This window comes from Pristiophorus japonicus, chromosome 14, assembly GCF_044704955.1.
Source record: "Pristiophorus japonicus isolate sPriJap1 chromosome 14, sPriJap1.hap1, whole genome shotgun sequence".
NCBI classification, from domain to species: Eukaryota; Metazoa; Chordata; class Chondrichthyes; family Pristiophoridae; genus Pristiophorus; species Pristiophorus japonicus.
The window spans coordinates 130,635,980-130,658,223 of NC_091990.1; the positions used below are offsets into that span (position 1 = coordinate 130,635,980).

At 42.1% G+C, this 22,244-nt stretch overlaps 1 protein-coding gene and 1 long non-coding RNA gene across 2 annotated transcripts in view; one reads left to right on the plus strand and one right to left on the minus strand.

Annotated features, from left to right (window-relative positions):
- LOC139280102 (uncharacterized) overlaps positions 1 to 10,003 on the minus strand; it is a 340,066-nt gene extending 330,063 nt beyond the window's left edge. The window contains exon 1 of the mRNA XM_070899614.1: positions 9,873 to 10,003. The gene's annotated coding sequence lies outside the window, so the exon portion shown is untranslated. The remainder of the gene's footprint in view (positions 1 to 9,872) is intronic.
- LOC139280103 (uncharacterized) lies at positions 9,670 to 19,605 on the plus strand. Its single transcript, XR_011596620.1, has 3 exons — positions 9,670 to 9,818; positions 14,914 to 15,033; positions 19,147 to 19,605. It is a non-coding gene; the product is annotated as an uncharacterized lncRNA (long non-coding RNA).
- Positions 19,606 to 22,244: the final 2,639 nt, after the last annotated feature.

The window sequence follows — 22,244 nt, forward strand, 5'->3', positions numbered from 1 at the left end:
GCAATGCCAGATCGTGTGCCAATGTAGGTCAGCGAGCACAGGGTGATGAGTGAAGGGGACTTGATACATGTTAGGATATGGGCAACAGAGTTTTGAATTAGTTCCAAGTTTATGGAGAGTGGAAGATTGGCGGTCGGACAGGAAAACATTGGACTAGTCAAGTCTAGAGATAACAAAGGCATAGATGAGTATTTCAACAGCAGATGAACTGAGGCAGGGGCGGAGACAGGCTATAAGTAGGAGCGGCTATGTGGTTAGAAGCTTATCTGGGGGTCAAATAGGGTGCCAGACAATTACCAGGGAGAGGGATGGAGTTGGTGGTTAGGGAACGAAGACAATGGTTTCGGTCTTCCCAATATTTAGTTGGAGGAAATTTCTGCTCATTCAGGTCTGGATGTCAGAAAGCAGCGTGACAAAACAGAGGCTGTGGAGGTGTCAAGAGAAGTGGTGGTGAGGTGGAGCTGGGTGCTGTCAGCATACATATGGAATCTGATGTAATTTCAGATGATATCATCAAGGGGCAGCATGTACATGAGAAATAAGAGGCAGCCAAGGATAGATCCTTTGGGAATTCCAGAGGTAATGGGGCGGGAGCAGGAAGCGAATCCATTGCAGGTGATTCTCTGGCTATGACTGGATCCATAAGAGTAGAACCAGACAAAGGCAGTCTCATCCTAGCTGGACGACGGAAAACAGGAGGAGAATGGTGTATTCAACTGCGTCAAAAGCTGCAGACATGTCACGAAGGATGAGGAGGGATAGTTTACCATGATCACAGTCACTTGTGACTTTGATAAGGGCCGTTTCAGTGCTGTGGCAGGGGTGGAAACCTGATTGGAGGGGTTCAAACATGGAGTTGTGGGAAAGATAGGCATGGATTTGGGCAGCGACAACACGTTCAAGAACTGTGGAGAGGAAAAGGAGGTTGGAAATGGGGCGGTAGTTTGCAAGGACAAAGGGGTCAAGGGTGGATTTTTTGAGGGGATGATGATATCAGATTTGAAGGGGAATGGGACAGTATCCGAGGAGAAGGAGCCATTAACAATATCAACTAACATGGAAGGGAAGTTGGGTGGTCAGTAGTTTGGTGGGAATAGCTTCGAGGGAGCAAGAGATGGGTCACATTGACAAGATAAGCTCGGAGAGAAACTAGAAAAAGAGGAGTGTTGAGGGCTAGGACAAGGGGGAACCTTAGGGGAAGTTTGGTTTGGCGTCTAGGGGAAGCAGTAGAGGCATCTGAACAGATGGTCTCAATCTTAGTGACAAAGAAGTCCATGAACTCTTCGCACTTGTTGGAGGCAAGGGTGGAGGAGGCAGGAAAAGGAGTTTAAGAAACATAGAAAATAGGTGCAGGAGTAAGTCATTCGGCCCTTCGAGCCTGCACCGCCATTCAATAAGATCATGGCTGATCATTCCCTCAGTACCCCTTTCCTGCTTTCTCTCCATGCCCCTTGATCCCTTTAGTCATAAGGGCCTTATTTAACTCCCTCTTGAATATATCCAATGAACTGGCAACAACAGCTCTCTGCGGCAGGGAATTCCACAGGTTAACAACTCTCTGACTGAAGAAGTTTCTCCTCATCTCAGTCCTAAATGGCTTACCCCTTATCCTTAGATTATGCCCCCTGATTCTGGACTTGCCCAACATCGGGAACATTCTTCCCCCATCTAACCTGTCCAGTCCCATCAGAATCTTATACCTTTCTATGAGATCCCCTCTCATCCTTCTAAACTCCAGTGTATAAAGGCCTAGTTGATCCAGTCTCTCCTCATATGACAGTCCAGCCATCCCTGGAATCAGTCTGGTGAACCTTCGCTGCACTCCCTCAATAGCAAGAATGTCCTTCCTCAGATTAGGAGACCAAAACTGAACACAATATTCCAAGTGAGGCCTCACCAAGGCCCTGTACAACTGCAGTAAGATCTCCCTGCTCCTATACTCAAATCCCAGAGCTATGAAGGCCAACATACTATTTGCCTTCTTCACCGCCTGCTGTACCTGCATGCCAACGTTCAATGTCTGATGAACCATGACACCCAGGTCTCGTTGCACCTCCCCTTTCCTAATCTGCCGCCATTCAGATAATATTCTGCCTTCGTGTTTTTGCCCCCAAAATGGATAACCTCACATTTATCCACATTATACTGCATCTGCCATGCATTTGCCCACTCACCTAACCTGTCCAAGTCACCCTGCAGCCTCTTGGCGTCCCCCTCACAGCTCACACCGCCACCCAGTTTAGTGTCATCTGCAAACTTGGAGATATTACATTCAATTCCTTCATCTAAATCGTTAATGTATATTGTAAAGAGCTGGGGTCCCATCGCTGAGCTCTGCAGCACTCCACGAGTCACTGCCTGCCATTCTGAAAAGGACCAGTTTATCCCGACTCTCTGCTTCCTGTCTGCCAGCCAGTTCTTTATCCACGTCAGTACATTACCCCCAATACCATGCGCTTTGATTTTGCACATCAATCTCTTGTGCGGGACCTTGTCAAAAGCCTTTTGAAAGTCCAAATACACCACATCCACTGGTTCTCCCTTGTCCACTCTGCTAGTTACATCCTCAAAAAATTCCAGAAGATTCATCAAGCATGATTTCCCTTTCATAAATCCATGCTGACTTGGACTGATCCTGTCACTGCTTTCCAAATGCGCTGCTATTTTGTCCTTAATGATTGATTCCACCATTTTCCCCACTACTGATGTCAGGCTAACCTGTCTATAGTTGCCCGTTTTCTCTCTCCCTCCTTTTTTAAAAGTGGTGTTACATTAGCTACCTTCCAGTCCATAGGAACTGATCCAGGGTCGATAGACTGTTGGAAAATGACCACCAATGCATCCACTATTTCTAGGGCCACTTCCTTAAGTACTCTGGGATGCAGACTATCAGGCCCCGGGGATTTATCGGCCTTCAATCCCATCAATTTCCCTAACACAATTTCCTGCCTAATAATATCCTTCAGTTCCTCTTTCTCACTAGACCCATTGACCCCAGTACATTTGGAAGGTTATTTGTGTCTTCAGAACCGAAGTATTTGTTCAATTGGTCTGCCATTTCTTTGTTCCCCATTATAAATTCACCTGAATCCGACTGCAAGGAACCTACGTTTGTCTTCACTAATCTTTTTCTCTTCACATATCTATAGAAACTTTTGCAGTCAGTTTTTATGTTCGCTGCAAGCTTCCTCTCGTACTCTATTTTTCCCCTCTTAATTAAACCCTTAGTCCTCCTCTGTTGAATTCTAAATTTCTCCCAGTCCTCAGGTTTATTGCTTTTTTAGCCAATTTATATGCCTCTTCCTTGGTATTAACACTATCCTTAATTTCCCTTGTTAGCCACGGTTGAGCCACCTTCCCAGTTTTATTTTTACTCCAGACAGGGATGTGCAATTGCTGAAGTTCATCCATGTGATCTTTAAATGTTTGCCATTGCTTATCCACCGTCAACCCTTTAAGTATCCTTTGCCAGTCTATTCTAGCCAATTCACGCCTCATACCGTCGAAGTTACCTTTCCTTAAGTTCAGGACCCTAGTTTCTGAATTAACTGTGTCACTCTCCAGCTTAATAAAGAATTTAACCAAATTATGGTCACTCTTTCCCAAGGGGCCTCGCACAACAAGATTGTTAATTAGTCCTTTCTCGTTACACATCACCCTGTCTAGGATGGCCATCTCTCTAGTTGGTTCCTCAACATATTGCTCTAGAAAACCATCCCTAATACACTCCAGGAAATCCTCTTCCACCGCATTGCTACCACTTAGGTTAGCCCAATCGATATGTAGATTAAAGTCACCCAAGATAACTGCTATACCTTTATTGCACACATCCCTTATTTCTTGTTTGATGCTGTCCCCAACCTCAGTACTACTGTTTGGTGGTCTGTACACAACTCCCACTAGCGTTTTTTGCCCTTTGGTATTCCGCAGCTCCACCCATACTGATTCCACATCATCCAGGCTAATGTCCCTCCTTACTATTGCATTAATTTCCTCTTTAACCAGCAACGCCACCCCGCCTCCTTTTCCTCTCTGCCTATCCTTCCTAAATGTTGAATACCCCTGGATGTTGAGTTCCCAGCCTTGGTCACCCTGGAGCCATGTCTCCGTGATGCCAATTACATCATATCCATTAACTGATGCAAGAGGACTGTTTGTAGTGAAGATAAGCCAATGGTTATCTTTACATTCCAGGGTGATCTTGGAATAGTGAGTAGTTTTGTCAGAGGAGAGCAGAACCAAATAGCGCTGTATGTAGTTCAGCCAGATCTGGCGATGAATAGCTAAAACAGTTGTTCACCATAAGCATTCAAGTCTGCATCCCTTGGACTTAACGGAGTGGTGATGAGGGACAAACCAGGGGGAACGATCAGGGTTAGAGGGAGTAATAGTTTTAGTGGGGATAAGGGAAGCAACGGTGAAGGTGAGGGTGTGGTTGAGCAGATCGATAGCTGCAGAAATGTCATCGTGAATGAAGGGCCAAAGAATAGACAGTTGGAAATTTGAAATGTAAACAGAAAATGCTGGAAATATTCAGCAGTTCAGGCAGCATCTGTGGAGAGAGAAAGAGAGTTATTTTTCAGGTCACTGACCTTTTGTCAGAACTGGAAAATGTTACAGATGTAACACATTTTAAGCAAGCAGAGAGGCAGGGAAAAGGGGGAAGGGAAGGGAAGGGAAGGAAAGAACAAAATAATAGGTCTGTGATAGGGTGGAAGGCAGGAGCGATTAAATCACAAAACGGATGATGGTACAAGACAAAAAGGGGTTGTAATGGGACAAGTAAAGAACCAAAAGATGGGTCTAGAGGAGGTGTAAATGGCAACAGCAAAATCATTACCAGCACCCGCTGTCTGAAAAAAATGGGAGCAGTTTGAAAATGCCATCATAAGTAACTTTGGGGAGAGTTTTTTCCAGGGGTGGACGCAGAAAGAAGTGGGGTTGGGAGATTGGAAAAGGGATGCGAGTGGAGAGGGATCAGAGATGGCCTTACCAGTGATTGATACGATGGGAGTGGAGAGGCCACGTGAGGTGGCAAGGTCGAGTGGATGGCTGTGAATATGGGTAGAAGAGTTTATATGGGGGGAGAGATTAAGGGAGGATAGAAAGGCAGTGAACTCAGAGAGGGCTTGATGAGTTGAGATGGAGGTTGAAATCATCGAAGATGAGATGTCACTCGGTGGAAAGGCTGAAGGAGGAAAGCGTCCACCCCTGGAAAAAACTCCCCAAAGTTACTTATGATGGCATTTTCAAACTGCTCCCATTTTTTCCAGACAGCGGATGCTGGTAACGATTCTGCTGTTGCCACTTACACCTCCTCCAGGCGAGAAACTTGGCATGGTATGTGGGTGGTCAGTAGAGAATGAGGATTTTAAAGGAGAGGGGTGGAACAAGGCAAGATGCTCAAAGGAGAAGAAGGTGCCAAAGGAGTAGGGGAACAGATTTGGTGATAAGGACCACAACACCACCGCCACTGCAACAGTCTCAACAGGGCAAGTGGTGGAACACAAAGTCATCTCTAAACAAAGCAACAAACACTTGAGCAGTTAGAGCTAGGAAGAAATGTTAGATACAGATCCAATGTAAAGATAGTCCATTTAATGCTTCTTTTAAAACTATTCAGTCACTTTGCAACTACTAAAGCATTTTAATTCCACACAGTTGCACCTCTATATCAAGTCACAGAGCTTAAACTTGATCTTTGCTTTTTGACTATCTGATTTATCAAGTTCTATTCTAGACAAGAATTTAAATCTTCATCCCAGCTAATTATATTAGGACAGTGGCAAAAGGGTGTCCTGGTATGGGAAGAGGGACAAGATAAAGAAAGTTGATTGTCTATATTCTTCTTTGGCTTGTGGTACAATGTGTGCATTTTAACAACAGGAGATATTTTGTGTTCAGTTAAATGAACAAACTCATTACCATCTTTAATTTTGTTTATGCATTTATAAAATAATCTCTCAAACAATCAGTGAACCAGAAAACAAATGTTGTAATGTTAAGAATGGTACCAATGTTTTCACTTTGTGCAGAACGAAACAGAACGCTCCATTGTGTGGTGTGGTATACTTCCACTGCTGCATCTATGAAGGGAAGCTCTAATAGTTGTAACAATGGCAACATCAAAATCTATTCTGTTTTGAGGGAGTTACTAATAACACAACATTTACTACTGATGTTGCTAATTTTAGATAAGGAAGGCTGCAATTGCTGGAACACTGACATGCGCTATCAGAATTATTTCACATTTAGATTGCACTAAATTAATCCAGGAACAAAAACAACTGGATAAACAATCAATATATCACCTCTGGAACAAGAGTAAATTGAATCACTACACAGACAGCATTACAGGTGAACAAGCTCATTTACAACACAAGATCAGACAAATATGGGCATACTCTAGATCTACATAATGGTATTATTCAGTAACAGTTCAAAGGGATACTGAAGAACACAGTGCTCCATCTTTAAACCTTATCCTCCTTCAATATTCAAAAGCAAAATATTGTGGTGCTGGAATCTGAAATAAAAACAGAGAATGCTGGAAATCTCAGCAGGTCAAGCAGCATCTGTGGAGAGAAAAACAGTGTTAACGTTTCGGGTCGACGACCCTTTGTCAGAACTGGCGAATGTTCGAAAAGATCACATTCTTAAGAAGCATTGAAAGTGGGAAGGGAAGAACGAACAAAAGGCAAGGTCTGAGATAGGGTGGAAGGCAGGAGAGATTAGAGTCAAAAGGGATGATGGGCCAAATTGAAATGGTAATGGCAGGGGTTAGAAAAAGGTTAGTCTAGATGGGGTGTGAATGGCAGAATAATGACTCATTCGTTGGATAGACATTATAATATTCTGAAGTATCCACATTCTGAACCTCAGCTTCCTCTCTCACATTCATAATAAAGGAAGTAATTTTGCAACCTAATCTGGAGATTTTCCAAGATAGTTATTTTAGAGAGCTGTGGTTTCAAATGTTTGAGAAGAAAAATATAAAATCAATACAAAGAGGAATCAATGGCATGATAGATTTTATAAATACTAAAAAAAAGTTACATATATATCGCATACAGCTTTCCAGTAATCTAACTGTCCAGCCTCAAAACCACGATTCTCAGGTCTGTTGGGGTCACAACAACCTTCCGTTGGGGCTCCACATTCCCCTCCCTCTATTTGTTCTTTCCGGTGAGCGTATGAGAAGGATGCGAGTGCGTAGTACTGAAGAAGAGAGCATGGACTTTAAGAATGCTACCAGAATTGATGGAACCATCAGGAAAGATTGAAAAGAGAAGACCTGATAGAGGTCTTAATATTATGAAGGAACTCGATAGAGTGGACATGGAGAAACTGTTTCTACTTATGCATGAGCCCAGAAGAAGGGCACATAAATATAAGATAGCCACTAACAGATCAAATAAAGAATTTAGCATGACTTTCTTTACATAGAGTGTGGTAAGTTTCTACATGGAAAGGTTGAAGCAGATAGCATCAATGCATTTAAGGGAATGCTTGATCTATACACGAGAAGGGAATAAAGAGCTGTGGGGGGCAGAGTGAGAGGAGCTTGGTGGAGAATAAACACAGGAATTGGCCAGTTGGCCTGTTTCTGTGTTATACCTTCTGTGTAAGGTGGGGCTGGAAATTGCCCTTCGTCCTGATTGGGGGCAGTAACCTCAGGGAAGTCCCGTCCCCGATGAGGAATTGGGCCGTACACCCCTTAAAAGGAAATGGAGTGCTGTCTCCAGCGCTCCGCTTCCTTCGAGGGCGCTCCCGGGGCTGCAGCCCAGTGCCGAGTCCAACGCCACACGGCGGAGACTAACGCTACGTGGATGCTCCGCACTCTGCAGGCCCTTTGGTGGCCGCCACTGGGCCAGCAGCCTGGCACCCAAAGCAGAGTACCGCACGGCACAATGGCAGCCCGATTGACGTGAGGGCCGTCATTGTCGGACCGACACAAAAGTCGTCCGACAAATAAAGATGGCAGCCCGGGGTGCTGAAGGCCTTCCCTTTAAGGGGCACCCCGGCAGCAGATATTCTCCAGCTTCGCAACCCACGGGGCAATTTCTCCCACGGGGTACAAAGGGGTCGGCAACCACAGCAATGACGACATCGCCGGTTGCACGTCGGCCCGGGGTGCTAATCATGGGGCGCGGCGCTGCCATGACAGCACCCCCCCACCCCACCCCAACCTCTGGGGTAATTTCCCTGGAGGTGCAAGCACCGCAGCATTCTGCAGGCAAAAATGCCATTACGCGCCTCCCCCACCTGGAGATGCTAACGGGGCTATAACAAGTGCCACTTTTGGGAAGGACGAGGGAAAGGAGTGTAGAAGTGATGAGGGGGTGAATGGTGGAAGGTGTGTTTTTTTTCATCCCACTTCTGGTATTTGTGTTTCTTTCAATTCTACTCCAGTTCTTTTTTTTTTTAAAAACTCTAACCACCCCATACTCCAAAACTCTAAAGTTTTGTATAAATATATTTTCCCTCACCAGTCTTCATCATACCTGCTGTAACCTGCATTTTATACTTAGATCTCAATTAATTTATCTCTTTTTATGTTCACCACAGACAATTGCCAAATTCTGAGGGCCCTAATTTTTCTCCTCCTTTGCTCCTTCCCAAGGCTTTCATCAATCCCTGCCACTCAGCGTTCTCAATCACTACAATCAACTTTTTTGTAGCCTCAATGTTTCCTCCTATAACATTTCATACTTTCCCACCAATCAACTCAAACTTTCCATTCATCACGAATCCCAACTTGACTCAGGCTAGAGGAAGAAATAGAAGAGGGGGTGTGGAGGCCTGAGGGGTACAAATTTGCATGTGACATTAAAAATAAGGAGGCTTGTATAAATCTAAGCACGAATAACTCAACAAAATAGGGGCATCAAGAACCTTTTGAAAATTGTATCACATTTTCCATGTAACTTTCAAAATTATGTACCTATTTTTAAATCATACAACAGCTGTTAGAAAAATCTTGGTATATTTATAATTCTGATAATAAAAGGAAAGGTTTTAAGTGTACACTCCTTTGCTATGACATTGCTACTATATTCTTCAAAACCTTACTATCGTAACCAAGAAATGTCACAATACACACGCGGCAAATTATGATGCTCTCCTTTAGGACAAGAGATACTGAAATATTTATTCTGTAAATGTCTGACAGCATTTACAAGAGACGAGGACGGCGCTGTACAGGTATCTGCTGTACATTATTTATAAATTGACTTGGAATAATATGGGGTTTCCAAGCGACATATCTGATTTCCATTTCAGAAAAAAATAGCAGTTACCTCGCGAGTAGTGTCTGCCATCTAAGTTCTCAGATATTGTGTTAGCTTAGTTTCAAACAGTGCTGAGTGCATTATTATGTTGTAGTACTGACACTATCAACTCGTTTCGTGCAGTGCGTCCTCCTTTTAGGAGCAAATGGCTTTGAGATGTGTACCACCAACAGTTTCCAGTTATCACTGCAGGGCGGTCCGACCTTTCAGCCGACGGACCAAGCCGATTTAATTATTACTGTCCCCCCCCCTCTTTCCAAACAAATCCAGCAATCTCCAGAATAGACGGATGTTGCATTATAAATCAACACGATCAAGAATTCCTTCCCTCATTTAAATAAAGGACAGCGGCTGTAGGTTGAAGCCTGTCAGAACAAAAACAACGACCAGTCAGTCGTGGGAGCGGGGCCACACTGACACACGAGCACAGTTACCGACCCTTCGGACACGACTATCTCAAGTCTTCGCCGCAAACAGCGGGGACTAACCGGCTCCGTGAGAAGAAACAGGCAGCCCTTTACTACCACGGTGAGACAGACTGAAGGAAGGAAGGAAGGAGGACAGGGAAGCCCGGCGCGTTACCTGGTGTAGGGGCTGTATTGCTCGCTGCTGACAGTGTGCTGCTGCAGCTCTCTCTTCATTCTTCCTGACACCGAGATGCTGCGCTGCCTCTCCGCCCGCTCTGTGGTTTGGTGTGCTCGCGCTCGACGTCTCCATCCCTCGCGCACGTGCGCTCGCTCGCTCGAAGCTTCGTTGCTTGAGTCTCGGCGGCTCGCGCGCCTCCCTCGCCCCGCGTGACTGACTCCCATCGCCGTGAGCGCGCACGTCACTCACTGGCTGGCTGCGCGCGTGGCCTTCACCGCTGTGCCTGCCGCTCGTGCTGGCCGGCAGCACCATCTGCTCTGGAGCTTTAATATGTGGGAGTGGGTGTTGGGAGGGGAATGGATGGGGGGAAGTGTGCATGCGCTCTGTTTTGATTTAGAATTACTGTGGCACACGTTGTCTTGTTCTTTGTTTACGTCCTGTCTCTTTTATTGTCTTTCTGCATTCAACACACAAAACACAGAGTGAATTCATGCAGATACGCAAAAGGCACCTTGCAATGATCTTTATCTTGCATTCCGAATAAAATGATCACCCGTTGCACTGGTGTTTTGTTATAAAAAGGACATTGACCACACCAGCGGGAGCAAAGACATCGCGCTATGAGCCTGAGGTTTGATTCGGCGGTATTTTAAAGGTAGTAGAAAGTTCTGAGTTGAAACCTCGTTTATTAATTCTCTTCCGACTGCAATGCTGAGACAACAATAAACCGCAAATGCTGGAAAATGAACATCGTTTTTTTCAACAACAAATGAATGCTATATTAAAAGCTAATGTCAAAGTCTAGAGAAAAATAGTAGCGTATGTAACAAATTATTTTCAACGTGGGGAATTAGCTCAAATGGTAGAGCGCTCGCTTAGCATGTGAGAGGTAGCGGGATCGATGCCCGCATTCTCCAATATCTTTTCTATTCTATGACTGCTTCCATTATTTATACTTCCGAAATCTATAAATAATAGCAAACAGATTTTCTGTATTCCAAATTATGACGTATATGTGTGTGTTTTACTTTCCAACCAAACAACAAAAATAAAATCCTTTAATTGTTTTACTTTTAGGAAGTAGTTTATCTATTAGGAAGTCAAGCAATATTCTATGCAAATTCACCTTTATAGATTTGTTACAAATAAGCATTGTTTATCTGAGATATTTTCTGTGAATTTTATTTTGGTGTGAATCTTATCAGTGAATACTTTAAAATAGAATTACAGAAATATAAGTATACATGGCATATCACATGAAATCTAAAGAAGTATTTTGGCTGCAGAAATATTGCTTCTCTTCAAAGGCCTTAAGTGGCTGTGATTTAAATTTAGGCACTTGCAGGAAGTGACAAGATAGCAGTGTATATTGGTACTCCAACTGTAAGAGAGAATATCTTCTAGAGATGAACTTTCCTGAAGCAAGCCCGATAGAGTTTCAGTGCGATCTGCTACTACCTGGTTAAGGAAATGGTTACTTTCAAGTCTTCAAAATCCCTTTTTTAGTGCAGCACTGTCTCCGTGAAGGAATGTTTGGCAAACACTTGTACATGTGTTTAAATACACATGATGCAATAATATAAATCATCCCAACACACATTATTGCATCAGTTGCAAGTGACAAAAAATACACAGCTCGCCTCTCTTCCTAAGCAAAAGCAATTCTGATACATTTTCCACAAACAGTTCTCCTTTAAAAATGTAATGCCTTGAAAACATATCATTCCCGTGAAAAAATATAATCCTGACAAAATGAGAGTTGTATGCTTTCAAAGTATCTGTGTCCGTGTCAGCAACACAAGGGACTGGTATAGTCATTCTTCCAATTAGGCTCCTTGCCTTAATTTGAATAGGCTCCCAGAACATGTTTTTCATGCACAGGGAATCCGGCTTTGAAGATGGTTGGCTGCATGTTCGAATATTGTGCCAACCAGCTGTTCTGAAAGGGCTGCTGTTGATTCTTAATTGGGATTTAAAGAGTGATACAGCTTGTGAAGGTGCAGCAGCAGATATTGTTAAGATGTGTGTAATCATGGTCATGGAGAAGACCCTTGTTTTCAATAATATGCCTTAGAAATCCTTTTGCAGGGGGTTGTGGCTATCTTTGGAGCAGAAGGCCACCTACTTCTTAAAGCAGAGTCTCAAGTTGTCTCTGGGACAAGTGAACACAATCTCCTAGGTCCATTGTGTCTGGGAACAAATGAGGAAAAGGCTCAGTAGCATCAAAATAAATGGCAAGTAACTGCTATTCATGCTACATTCCTGCTATTCCTTCATATTCCTTCATATCAGCATTCCTGGGGAGATCACCTGCCAAGTTAGAGTATAATTCACATTTTGCATAATGCCTTCAGAAGTGGCTTCGCACATTACTGATGAAATAAATAAATACTTGGATTTATATAGCGCCTTTCACGACTACCGGACATCATAAAGCGCTTTACAGCCAATGAAGTATTTTTTGAAGTGTAGTCACTGTTGTAATGTATGAAATTGTGATGAGGACCTGTAGTTCCATGCACAACCACAGCAGTACGTGTCAATCACTTCATTTTGATAGATTCTGCATTCCGAAACATCAGCTACATCTGTCCCTCTTGTTCCTGTGAGGCTGTAGATCCCTGATCCCACTTGGGCTGCTGCACAGCCACTTCTTCTGATGGATGCAGCACATAGGAACAATCTTGCTCACCTCATCTGAATTGTACAGCAGCACCAATCCTGAGCAACATAAGTGTCACTAGAGCATTCATATGATGTGCTCTACGATAATTCTGTGGTGGCACGGACTTCATTGTATTAATGCTCTGCTACTGTGTAGGAGTTCCTGATGGGCAACATCAGCCTGGGCTGCAAAGGATGGGCATTGTATCTCAAAAGTCTCACATAAGCCGCCTTTGCATTGAATAAATATTCAAATGAGGTGTGATAGTCTGAGCAGAGCCTAATAAAATTAGTTTAAATACAGGAGCAATTACTTGTTTCTTGTCTAATTATTTGTGAAAAAGGAATGAGTAACTTTTTTAATGTGCTGTAAATATTGAGATTGAGAAGAATTTCTTTGCAAGCATTAAACGATTTGTTTAATAACAAGTTTAGTCACCTTGTTGTGGGAATCAGCAGGGGTTCATCAGGCAATTCCCCATGATAAAGGAATGAAAATTGTCCCAGGTCACTTTAACTGTATGGACACAGGCCTACCTGTCCATCAGCATGGCTTTATGAAAGGGAAATCATGCTTGACAAATCTTCTGGAATTTTTTGAGGATGTAACTAGTAGAGTGGACAAGGGAGAACCAGTAGATGTGGTGTATTTGGACTTTCAAAAGGCTTTTGACAAGGTCCCACACAAGAGATTGGTGTGCAAAATCAAAGCACATAGTATTTGGGGTAATGTACTGACGTGGATAAAGAACTGGTTGGCAGACAGGAAGCAGAGAGTCGGGATAAATGGGTCCTTTTCAGAATGGGAGCCAGTGACTAGTGGAGTGCCGCAGGGCTCAGTGCTGGGACCCCAGCTCTTTACAATATACATTAATGATTTAAATGAAGGAATTGAGTGTAATATCTCCAAGTTTGCAGATGATACTAAACTGGGTGGTGGTGTGAGCTGTGAGGAGGACGCTAAGAGGCTGCAGGGTGATTGGGACAGGTTAGGTGAGTGGGAAAATGCATGGCAGATGCAGTATAATGTGGATAAATGTGAGGTTATTCACTTTGGAGGCAATAACACAAAGTCGGAATATTATCTGAATGGCAGCAGATTAGGAAAAGGGGAGGTGCAATGAGACCTGGGTGTCATGGTTCATCAGTCATTGAAAGTTGGCATGCAGGTACAGCAGGTGGTGAAGAAGGCAAATCGTATGTTGGCCTTCATAGCTAGGGGATTTGAGTATAGGAGCAGAGAGGTCTTACTGCAGTTGTATAGGGCCTTGGTGAGGCCTCATCTGGAATATTGTGTTCAGTTTTGGTCTCCTAATCTGAGGAAGGACATTCTTGCTATTGAGGGAGTACAGCGAAGGTTCACCAGACTAATTCCCAGGATGGTTGGACTGACATATGAGGAGAGACTGGATCAACTGGGCCTTTATACACTTGAGTTTAGAAGGATGAGAGAGGATCTCATCGAAACATATAAGATTCTGATGAGATTGGACAAGTTAGATGCGGGAAGAATGTTCCCGATGTTGGGGAACTCCAGAACCAGGGGACACAGTCTTAGGATAAGGGGTAGGCCATTTATGACTGAGATGAGGAGAAACTTCTTCATTCAGACAGTTGTTAACCTGTGGAATTCCCTGCCGCAGAGAGTTGTTGATGCCAGTTCATTGGATATATTCAAGAGGGAGTTAGATATGGCCCTTACGACTAAGGGGATCAAGGGGTATGGAGAGAAAGCAGGAAAGGGGTACTGAGGGAATGATCAGCCATGATCTTATTGAATGGTGGTGCAGGGTCAAAGGGCCGAATGGCCTACTCCTGCACCTATTTTTTATGTTTCTACCAGCAAATTTCCTACCCACTCTCTCAAAAGGAAAATAATCCAGAGGATATCAAAGGAAGAAATGTTACATTTAAATGTTAAATAACATACATTTACCAAATAAATTTAAAATAGAAATTGCCTCCAAACTCTAGATAGAAAAACTACAAATAAGGATGAATATTTGTTTTTATTTTACAAAACAAGCACATTGACGGTTTACACCATATTGTTCCAGGATAGCTTCTGAAAAGAAAAAAAACTGAAAATAATACAAAATACTTCTACAATAATACAATATATTTCTACTTGTATTGTTTGCTTAAATTTGAACTTGTGCACTTAGAATACCATGTAATTATGACTGATTAGCAGGGCAGTTTCTTTTGCACCTGAGATATTAACACATATAGAAGATACATGGCTAATCACCAGTGGGCAGGATTTTTGTACAAGAAGTAAACAAACTGATAAGTCAAAAGAGACAAAGTTGTTTGTGTACAGCATTGACTCATGAGTAGAATAAACTGTAAACTGGATTTTTTTCTGTTTCAGGTCAAGTGACGTAAACTGTGTTTTGCAGTGGGAGGAAGAGCTATCAATCAAAGAAATGTTTGAAGCGAGATTTATGATCAAAAAGAATGAGACAGGTTGCAAACCCATTTAAACAAATAGGTGTGTTTATTTTCAGAAGTGAGCAACATTGCATTTAAAAGAAAAAAAACAACTGCAAGTGCTGAAATCAATACTGAAAATCTTTGAAATGTACTTACTGTCATATCTGTGAGGGGAAAATAGGTTAATTTTTCAGGTGTCGACCTTTTGTCAGAAATTCAGGTAGAGAGAGAGGGACTAAAATAAATCATTTATTGCAAGATATTTACCAGGCAGAGGGTCAAGACTGTCAGCAGATTTGGAGGGTGTGAAAAACCTTTCCAAAACAAGGGGATAAAAGGGAATAAATTGAACTTTGAAAAAAATGTCTTTTCCTAGGTTCATTTTTCATGGCTTTTAGCTGCCCATCTTTTCCCCCTTCCCCCAACCACAGCACCCTTTACAGCCACACAACTTGCACACCCCAAGGCTGTCACTGTGGATGGCTTAAATAGAATTAGCCCCACATAAAAGAACATAGTCATCAGCTTCAGAGACCGGAATCATGTTTTATCCAGTCCCAGCATAGCTATTTCCACAATGACAGTTGTCAGCTGCACCTTCATGTTTAAACCTTTTATTTTAGTTTTTATTCTAACTGCTTGAGGGAGGCCAGCATTTACAATAGGGCTTGTTTGTGAACAAAGAGGAAGTGTTTTAACCTTGCAACAGATTAATGTAGCAGTAAATTGGATACTTTGACATTTTAATTTCCATTATTCAGTTTACATTAGTCATGCTGTGTCTTTTGGCGATGACCAATTGACACATGGATAGTTGTGGGGGAAGGGACGCAAGGTCTGCAGCTTGCAGAGAGCTTTGTGCAAACGAAAATGGTAGATTTACTGCCTGGTTGAATCAATATAGCAATGGACATACTCTAAACATGTTGTGTACTACTGGAAGAAAAGTAATACATGATTGCAGCACTACTGTTACTTATTTTTAATATCAGACCTAAATTACCTACTTTTTTTCAATGTTATCAAAAGAGCCAATAATTGACTCTTGTGAATAAGGAGGATCACCCTGAGCTAACCTGACCCTATTCTCCAATGAACTTATTCAGGAGCCAATGCAGAAGACTTATTATCATAGCTACCATCTTTAATATCGATTCCCAAACTCAAATGACACTGGATTATAAACCCTGCTTTACTTTAATATTTTCCAATATATAACCTCTGGGACAGTTAATCTATTATCCTAAAGCAAGGTTGATTCGTATGCTGTATTTGCAAGAACTCCACCATTTATTTTCTCATAATGGATTTTTATTCATTTGGAAACCTTTATGTATATATACATACTGAAATAAAACGAGAGCAAAACAATTGGCAAAATTTTCAGAAGTCATCCTGGAAAATGCAGTCCCACCATAAATTTTTCCTAAAGGAATTTTCCTCCTTTTTAAGTATTTTAAATGTATCTGGTCACATAATGTAAATTTACTATCAGAAACAAAGTTGGTGGAAAAGATGAAAACTGATTCTCCCCTTCCTGTGCTTTGCACAGCAGCAAATATGACAATCAAATTATTTTTCATTGACATTTTAAAAGTAAAAAGCAATTGTTATTTCAAGGCCAGGGAACCTTGTTTTACTTGTAATTAGGAAGTTCATCCATAAGCATATCTTTTTAAAAAACTTGTATAAAAATTACCGTTCCAATAATAGTCAGTTTTTTAAAATGCCTAATACACATTTAAATACATGTTAAGGAATAGAAGGCTATGCTGATATGGTTAGATGAAAGCGGTGGAGCTTAAGCAGTGGCACAGAGCAGTTGGACCGAATGGCTTGTTTCTGGGTGTTAAATTCTATGTAAGTGGCACAGTAATTTTTTATGACATAATGCTGTGCAAATGATATAAATTAATCTATGTTTCTGTATCATGGCAAACACAATTTTTGAAATGAAATGACCAGGATGTCATGGCGGAAACGGTCCTTTTGGAATGCCGAATGCTTTCAACATTCAAGAGCCAGGACAAAGCAGCCTGCTTGTTCAGCATCCCATCCACCACCTTAAACATTCACTCTTTCTACCACCAGCGCACCATGGCTGCAGTGTGTACCATCTACAAGATGCATTGTGGCAACTTGCCAAGGCTCCTTCGACAGCACCTCCCAACCCACGACCTCTACCACCTAGAAGGACAAAGGCAACAGGCACATGGGAACACCATCACCTCTTCCAAGTTCCCCTCCAAAACACACACCTTCCTGACTTTAAAATATATTGCCGTTCCTTCATTGTCACTGGGTCAAAATTCTGGAATTCCCTACCTGACAGCACTGTGGGAGTATCTTCCCCACACAGACTGCACCAGTTCAAGAAGACAGCTCACCACCACCTTCTCAAGGGCAATTTGGAATGGCCAATAAATGCTGGCCCGCCCATATACCATGAATGAATTAAAAAAAAGATGCTGCATAACCTGCTGTGTATTGCCAACATTTTTTGTTTATATTTCAGATTTCCAGCATCTGCAGTATTTTGCACTTTGTAAAAGTCTATCAATTTTAGTTTTGAAATTTTCAATTGATCGAGCCTCAACAGCTTTTTTGAGGGGGAGTATTCCAGACTTCCACTTACCGTTGTGTGAAGAAGTGTTTCCTGACATCACCCCAATGGACGAGCATCTAATTTTAAGGTTATACCCACTTGTTTTGGATTCCCCCGCCAGAGAAAATAGTTTCTCTCTAGCAAAAGATAATTTTAGGACTGATATTAGGAGGTTCTTCTTGATGCAATGAGTGATCAACATTGGAATGGACTTCTGAGCAGAGTGGTGGAGATGAAACCCTGGAATCATTTAAGTAAAGTCAATGCTGCAATTGTGGATGGTGGGGGATCGGGTCAGGCCTCGGAGTTTAAGATTGTTTATATGGATGAATTAATATGGGATGAATAGCTTTCCTCATCTGTAAATATCTTCTGATCTTGCAATCAAGAGGCCTGCTGCCTCCTCTTTGACTAGACTGGACGGAAATTTGAAATCAGCACTATAATAAGGAGAGATGGAAATAGGGAAAATACTTAAAAAAGAGTTTCCACCCATTGTCACCCCATATTTTAAATTATCCCATGGAAGAACTATCTAAAATTGAGCAATATTCTGTGCTGAAGATGTTGGTGATATTGCACACTTTTTTTCTCTTTGTTTGCATCATCCTTTAAGTAATCATGGGCCATATCTCCCCCTGTTGCATAATTTTAGTGAAACAGTGAGAATAGAAAGAAATTACATACTATTAGGGGATGAAATTGAGCCCCGCCCCAAACAGGGTGTGCTTACTATTTTTAGAAGTTTTTTCCGCCCCAATCCATGGAAACATGTTCCCGCCGCGTTCGGCCTGGGGGCAATTTCGGAAGGATCAGCCCATCGGTCTACCCCTGGTCGGTAAGGTCTCTCCGCTCCATTCCCATCTTTTAGAGGTGGTAATGGAGCTTAAAAAGGGCAGCAATTTGTTCCCCATAGTGTTTAGTGTTGCACTTACAATTTTTCCATTCCAAAATAGCTTTACAAAAATTAGCAAACAGTAATAGCTTGCTAACATTTTATTTTTAAAGCCTTGTTAAACATCAATCATAAGAAGAAATGCTGAATTATTGTAGCAGATAATCAAAAAGTGACTTTCACTCTACGTCAGTCCTGAAAGCAATGATCTTCACAAAGATTTAGATTTAAAAGTATCACCACAGCAATGACAGAAGTGAACAGAGACCATTTTTGCATCAGTACATAGGTAGAGTAATAATTGCTGGCTATCCCACAGTACAGTAGGGGGAGAAGGAGGGGATAGCTTGGGAGCAGAGAGCATAGATGGCACACAACTCAGAGTAGGCACTATATGAAGTACAGACTAAGCTGATTGAAGCACTGCCATTTTAGCATGTGCAGGCAGCTAACTCGCATAGCAGGGTGCCCTTTACACTCCTGGCCTTCACCTCGATATGTTCCCTCATTACATGCTTACAAGCATTCAGTCCAAAAGAATATTCCCATATAATGTCCCTAACTGTTGCATTTATTTGCCATCACTTGAACTATGGGCTGTCTGCTGACATTTGAATTTAGTTGCCTGACATCTTAACAATTGCAACTTTTCAATTTTATTCTTCTTGCAGGTGAAGATCAATAACAGGAGCCCAATCTCAAATTTGCTAACCCTGTGTGATGAAGAAGCCCGTAAACTCCTCTTAGGGGAGGCTATGGAGGGTGTTGGAGATGGGAAGTAGGACAGCCTGCAGTTTAGAGTTAATTACCGACTTCTGCTGCTCTTCTTTCACTAATTGTCAGCAAAGCTTATATTGACGCTGTTATGTATGCATGTTAATGTATGTACTGTAACACTAGACCATTGAATATACCTTCACCCTGTATACACAACACCTGTACACCAGAGGGTGCTGCTGCTGGAGACCTAAGGGTCACCTGTACACTGCAGGTAACCAAGTATAAAAAGGAGCTCACCTCTTGGTGTCCTCACTCTAGGAGCTGCAAGAAAGGACTAAGGTCAATACAATTCAAGTACTATACCCTCACCTCGTGGAGTCGTTACTACAGAGTGCTGGCATACACAATAAACGGCATTATACTGATGGTCCCCCATCTTTTTTCTTCAAAGAGCAGAGATATAAGGAATTCCCAGTGGAAAACTTCACTTTTGCATTCTGGCAGTAGGAGTACAAAAAGGCGGCACCCAGCAATTTCCACAAAGCCTCTTCAAAGTATGACAAAGACATCGCCAATGGCTTGACAATGTGCTCTTTTTAAACTGATTTTCATATGAAGCTCAACTCCGAGCAACGCTGAATACCAAGTTTAATCAGAGAGGTAAATAAAATTGTGGGGGAGATTTTGCTCCCACTCACCTGGCGGAAACTGGACGGATGGGCAGTTAAAATTGCCCTGGTCACATATCTGCCCTGGAGCCGACCTGCTGCTATTTTAACCTGCTCTACTGAGCAGGTGTAAGGTCACCCGCACAAAGACAATGGGGTCCTTTTTAGCATAAGCATGTTGGGTCCCAATTATGTCATTGAGACCCAACTGCAACTTGGCTGCCTGAACAGGGAGCTTCCCGCCAGCCAACAGTGTGGGGAAGCAGATCGGGACTGTGCTTCCAACTCATTTGTGCACAACCCAGAATTAGCCAGAAAAGTCTGCAGAAATTTGGAGCCATTATTTTTGTCTCTTTTACTCATTCTCTCTCATCTTGATATATTTTCAGAAGTTTATAGAATGTTTGCAATTGTTAGCTGTTGAATTGGCAAGTATGTAAATAAGATTTTATGAGTAGCCAAGGCACATGAGCATTCTAAACATTGCATTTCTATGCAAGTGGTCTTCAAAAAGCTCTATCTACAGGTTTGTCAAAATAAAAATCATAAAATGTTAATGCATTTAAAAATATATATATATAGTATTGCAATAAACTAATGACCATCTCCCAATGTAGTGATTGCTTTGTACATTATGTGAAAACTTTTAGTCTGTGTGTACATAATTTGGTGTTCTGAATTTTTGTAAAAGATTTTTTAAATCTTTAAACGTGTTTGTTTTGGAATTGTTCCGTTTTGTAAAATAAGCTTCAGGTGTTAATTGGTTTGAGAAATCATAGTCAATGATTTAATCCAAGCTCTTTAAAATATACATCCTACACTCTTAATGCCATTAAAATGTAATATTTGGGAACAGAGTTCTGCGTATTCATGCAAGGAATGCTGCGGAGGGCAATCTCATGGATCTGAATTGGAAACTACAGTACAACTGCACTCAGTTAAACTGTTGTCTTCCATTAGCTTTGAGACAATTTAGTAAATTTGTTAAGTAGTTTTTCACATGTTAAATGTTTAAAAAAAATCAAATAAAAAAAATTAAGTTGACTGAATCTAACCAAATAAGTTTTCTTTTCTTCTGTTTCTCCATCTTTTACTGTACTCTCAACTGCTCTGATTTTCTTTCTGAGTTGCATTGTTCTATGTATTTCTCTCTTTTCTTTGCAGTCACCCCTCTATATAATGAGGGGAATTTTAGAAAATGTTCACAAGTGCCTGGGTTTATATTACCATCTACTGGTGAAAGCACAGATAGCACATTTTATCCTTCAGTAGTTTAGCACAGCAGTATTAGTGGATTAGGAATTTTGAAAAGAAATAACTGAAGAACAATAAATATCATCAATAATGATTGTCAATGAAATCTAGTCACTTTCAATTTAAAAATGCAATACAATCTCTTGTGAAAAAAGGCTCTTCTCAATCAAGGCCATTCTGGATGAATGGATGAAACCACACCGAGGTTCACTGATAGTGATTCTTTTCCCCTCACCAAAGCTGTCCTGATTAGTTACATACCACCACTAATCCCTCCAACAAAACTGTGATGGTGGCAGCCGAGCTTTCATCTCCAGGTTCCATTTGGACCTGTCCCATTAGTCTTCAGGTACTTTCTTCTCCTTTGAGCACCTCACATTCTACCACCCTACTTACGTCTCCTTCAACGTTGTTATCTTCGGCCCTGTCTAGTCTCCAAGTGACTGTCATCTCCTCATTAAGCCTCACCACCAAGTGAGCCCTTACTTAGAATATAGCTGAGAGTTTACAGGACTATGACCTAAACCCAATTTTGTTCTTGCGTTAGATATTCTCTCAGGTACTTACCACTCTTATAAATGATCCGAGCATCTTACCTTTAGAGATGTTCATGTACTGCCAAATGTTCCAATCATATCCTAATCCAGGGTTGTAACAATAGGACCCCTTCTGGTCTGATCTCAATGCCGGGACACTCAAAGACCCAGCTAAGAGAGCCCTATACAGCCAGCGCCTCACTACTAATGTGATGACCCTTGATGACCCCGAGGCGCAGAATGCCCACAGCACTTGGTCTGCCCTCCAGGCCACCATAACCAGTGCTTGCGAAGGGACGCTCAGTCACTCAATCAGGAAACACCAGGACATGTTTGATGAGAATGACCAGGAGATCCAAGAGCTAATAAATCGCAAGTGCAGAGCGTTTCTGAACCTAAAACAACAACCCAACTCTGGAGCAGCAATGCAGCATTACAGACAACTTAAGGCCAAGGTCCAACAAAAAACCCGTGACCTAAAGAATAGATGGCGGGTGGAGAAAGCACAGGAGATTCAGCAGCTGGCCAACAGCCATGATGTGTGAGGATTCTTCACCGCAATCAAGGCCACCTACGGCCCAAGCACCCAAG